The sequence below is a fragment of the Micromys minutus genome (assembly GCF_963924665.1).
Source record: "Micromys minutus genome assembly, chromosome: X".
NCBI classification, from domain to species: Eukaryota; Metazoa; Chordata; class Mammalia; order Rodentia; family Muridae; genus Micromys; species Micromys minutus.
Window position 1 is genome coordinate 62154498 of NC_137970.1, and position 5443 is coordinate 62159940.

The following is a 5443-nucleotide window of genomic DNA, read 5'->3' on the forward strand; positions in this document are numbered from 1 at the left end:
AATACATACTACTTTAGTTGCATGAAGGTACTATATAGACACAAGTAAAACTGACAATAGACTTAGGTGATCCACACCTACATACTAAAAACTAGAGTTTGACTCCTGAAAGTTTTTTTTCTCTCATTACATTCTGGAATTTACATTTCCACTACTAATAAAGCAGTTGTAATTTTTCCAGGAAGTTGTGCCAAGAGACAGCCATATGTCAAATAAGGCACTAAAGGAAAAGTTATAATAGTAAGTGGAATCACAGGTAAAATACCCACTTTGACATGCAAAAATAGCATTTTTATTAGCAGAATTCATATTAGGGGCTAGTGGGAAATCTCAGTGGTTAGGAGTGTGTATTACTCTACAGAGGACCCAAGTTTCATTTATATCATGCACACCATTCCTTTAAGCAGCTCAATGGTAACTCCAAATCTAGGAGATACAATTAGATAAGTATAACTTCTAGCCACCAAAGTAAACTCTCTCTCTCTCTCTCTCTCTCTCTCTCTCTCTCTCTCTCTCTCTCTCTCTCTCTCTCTCTCTCTCTCTCTCTTCTCTCTGTTTGTGTGTGTGTGTGTGTTTCTATCTGTCTGTCTCTCTCTCGAACACACACAAAATTAAAAATAACTTACTATTTTAAATATCTGTGTGATTTTAGGTTACCCAAAGACAAGACATCAATTGTGCTAGTTTGTTTTATGATTATTTGACATAAACTAGAATTATATGTGTACTGGGAGCCTCAATTGGGAAAATACCCCCAACAGATTGGCCAAGGGATAGCCTGTGAATCATTTTTTTTTCCAGACTGATGTTGTATGGGAGTACATAGCACATTGTAGGCAATGCCATTGCTTGATGAATGGCCCTGGGTTTCATAAGACAGCAAGCTGAATAGACTCACCGCAACCACAGCCATGTATTTTTCTCCTGCTTTTTATATATTATTTAAACACGAGACAAACAAATAATTTTGAATATGTTGGTTGGTTTTTTATTTGATTTAGTTTTATTTTTCAGGAAGTGTGGTGGCCTACAGCCTACACAATCTGAGGCACAAGAAATAAGTAAGTAAAGATCTACGAAACACAAATCTGTGGTGGACACTAGCTAGGCCATGGAAACAAACACATATGTAGTATTAATTTACAAGCAGCTTCACCCACATGTGTAGGAAAAGGGGGACATGGAACAATTTCCACAACCATTTTCCATTGTTGTTGAAGTTGGTGAGGGTTGCTGGCTTATTTCTTTTTTCCTCACTTTTTCTTTTATTTTTTCTTTTCTTTTCTTGGATATTTTCTTTATTTCCATTTTAAATGTTCTCTCCTCAAGGGCCTGTATGACAAGAGCTTCAAATCTCTAAAGAAGGAAATCGAGGAAGATCTCAGAAATGGAAAGATCTCCCATGCTCATGGATTGAAAGGATCGACATTGTAAAAATGGCCATCTTACCAAAAGCAATCTACAGATTCAATGTAATCCTCATCAAAATTCCTACCCACCTCATCATAGAGTTGGAAAGAGCAAACTGCAGTTTCATCTGGAATAACAAAAGACCTAGAATAGCGAAATCTATTCTCAACAGCAAGAAAACATCTGTGGGAATCACCATTCCTGACCTTAAGCTATATTTACAAGGCAATTGTGCTGAAAACTGCATGGTACTGGTACAGAGATACGCACATGGTTCAATGGAATAGAATAGAAGATCCAGAAATGAGCCCTCACATGTATGGTCACTTGATTTTTGACAAAGGAGCTGTAAACAATATTTTCAGTGATATCTGGTTCCATGTTTTTAGTAGAAACATTTTGTAAGAAAACCAGTCTTTGGTCATTGCCCTGTCAGAACTGCAATGCCTGTGGTCATGTCAGTCCGCTTTCCTAACAGTTGTAACAGTGTGCTGCGAAAGATGAAAATTTTTGAGTGTGTTCTGTATGTGGCATAAAATTGTGAGTAAGTGGAACTGAGGATTTTGAGCACTTGTTTGTTATGTGAGGTCTTAGGGAAACTTGCCACATTTGAGGCTGGAACATCACTGGAATAAGTTCAAAGAAAAATAATATGTAGCTCTTCTTTTGTGTACATGAACTCAATATATGGTTCTTCAGAGTTTGGGTATGTGTGATAAGAATTGGAATGTCTGTGTACTCTGCCCCTTGACCAATAAAATCTCAGTTTTGAAAGACAAATAAAAGATCAAATAGGTACTGATACAATAAGTAGTTGATTTTACTATCTTACCTTCCTGTTTTTTCATAATATTCTTATTATTTTACTTTTTCAACATTTAATAATGTGAACGTTTTGAAAAGCACCATAATTTGACCTCTAATTTATTATGACATATTTATTTATTTATTAATGTTTATTTTTATTTTAGTTATATGTCTGTGTTGGTGTCTGAGTGAAGGTGTACCATATGAGTGCAAGTGGCTATGGCGGTCAGAGGTGGGTATTAGGTTTACTACAGCTGGAGACAGATGTGAACTCCCCAGTGTGCATGCTGTGAACTGTTGCATGTAATTTTAAAAACATGCTACCTTCTTGCCCAGTGCTGCGTTCAGTGTTCTCACTTTTCCTGGTTCTCTTTTCTCTAACTGTATCCTAACCATTCTTCAACCCACACTCCATCAGCCCTTCTTGGTTACCTTCTTTCTCCTGCCCACCTTATCTCCATGAAAGAAAAACACTAGACTGCTTTATTATTATAAAACTAACCAGAGGCAAAAATTGCTGGGCTCTTATCAACTAACTTATTTCACCCATACACCAATGGCAGAGGCATCCCTGCTTCCAGCCACCCAAGATCTTACATGGTTGTAGCATGACTCATGTTCCAAAACCTGCCAAACAAAACCCTCCTTCCCTGTGTCCCTACTATTTGTCCAGGGACCTGGAAGTCCCAACTTTGGCCTTCACCAAGCAATTGGCTGTGGCCGTCTTTATTGATAAAGTTGAGAACCAATTAGGGAATCACTACCTTCTACAAGAAACCAAACGCAGATCCTCTGCAAGAGCATGTGCTCTTAACAATTGTGTAATTTCTGTAGCTGCTACACTAACTATTGTTGCAGAAAAAAGTTAAGAGAAGAAGATAAGATCAGTTGTACAAGCCAAGATAATGGCTTCTGGCTGATGCACATCTTTCTAGAATATAGAAACGAATGTATAGAAACAAATCACTAATGAATAATTAAAGTTGTTCTGTTACTATTCTGTACTTGCAAGGAAAAGAAAAATTCTACAGATAATTAAAGAATATTACATTCAATGAATGTGCACAGAAAAATCTATATTTTATTCCTCACATGTAAATTATATTTAGGTTCATGCAATATTTGAAAATATTAAGGTTTTTCATTGACATATATTGTATAAATATACAATTTAGTATTTACTTAATTCAGAGTTAAATATAATATTACATAATATATAAAATCAGGCATAGAATTTGTATTTCATTTCTAATCCATATGGAGTCACTAGAGGTAAAATTGGTTATCTAAAATACAAAAATTTGAGTTTGGTATGGTGTTACTACCTGTAGTTCTACACTCCAGAGGCACTTGAAAGAGAATTGCCACGTGTTTGTGGTTAGAATGAGTTGCAAATGAGATCTTGTTTTAAAAGAAATATTAGATCAGACGAGATCGGACGCGTTCAGGGTGTTATGGCAATTAATAGCCTCTTTACCTATATTATTGTTACAGATATACATATGTGCACATATATGTACCCACAAATACTTAATTACAACCTTAAATGTATTTGAAAAAATAAATAAAAATCTGAAAAAAAGAAATATTAGATGATATCTATCTGTCTAGATGCTATATGATTGATATAGATTAAGATATGTATAAGTAGTACTCATATTTAATGTATCAAGAGAAAAATTAAACACATATGATACTAAAATTGCCACAATGTCCTTTCCTGTGCCCTTTCAAGGTTGTCACAGTACTTTAAGAGGCTAACACAGAAGGATAAAGGAACTCTCCACAAAACCCAGAGAAGAAAGCTCCACCTCCTCTTTGGATCCTGGCTGGAGTCACAGATAAATAAAATTGCCACCTATATACTTTAGAGCACAACTGAAGAAAAAATAAACACAATGATTTCTCCAGTTTATGCGACAAGGTTTTCCTGAATCTGGAAATGCAAACATGACTGGGATTGCACATATATGTGTATATTCATTTTACCTGGCAAGCCTTGATCACCATCTATTTGTCCACTTCCAGAGCCTAACCTGTTTCTCTACACAACCTCAAATTCTAATGTGTACCATGGAAATATAAGTTGTAATTTTTAAAAACATGTGATGAAAGTATATCCTGATTAGAAAAAACAAAGTCAAAATTTCATTGTTTACAGATGACATAGAAATCATTGAAGATTATACAAAAACAGAAGCAAGAATTGATTTATCTATTTCCCAAGTATAAAACCATAATGGAAATAAATTGATAATGTTGTTTATTTTCATATAGAACACCTAAAATAGAAAGCAAGAGCACAATCTCATTCAATATGAAGAGAATATATCTATAAATAATAACAAATTTAATAAGAAATATAAATATCTAAACAGCAAAATTACAAATCATTGATAAAATAAACAAAACACCACACACATACACACTCATGTAAACAAATACACACACACACACGCACACACACACACAGAGAGAGAGAGAGAGAGAGAGAGAGAGAGAGAGAGAGAGAGAGAATGAGAGAGAGAGAGAGAAGCTCATTAACTGGAAAACCTCATATGAAAATGTCTATACTAAAATATGTAACTTACATATTCAGTAAACATTGGTGAAAATACTAATTACATAATTGAAAAAACAGAAAAATTTTAGAAATTTAAAGAAATACCCCAAACACCAAGTAATCAAAGTCACTTTGAACAAAAGAGCAAAGAGAAGAAATTATGCAACTTTAAAATATAATAAAAATCACATGGGATTATAATAAATATTATGCATTAACAGAAGAATATATTGTCTAAGAGTAATATCATTAATTTTAAGCAAACTGATTTTTGACAGTGTTAAGGCAACACATCACAGAGGTAACAATCTTTTCAAACATGATAATGATAAAATAATTAGGTATCCATAAACATATAAAATATTAAAACAAAACCAATGTATCGTCTAGTTATGAAGCCAGCCAACTCATTGGAGAACAAATGAGTCTCTTATTAGAAGGCTTGCTTAACAAGAACAAGGCCCAGCATTTGTTCTTTAATATCAGTGAAATATGGTATGGTAAGGCATTCCTGATTTCACATCTGTCTCCCAGGAAATAAAGGCATAAAGATTAAAAGTTCAGGTTTGAAGTAAGACTTCATTATATGTGACCTCATTTCCATGCCATAAAATATCCTAACAATAAATTAAAAACAACTCAAAATGAAATGCCAACTAACAG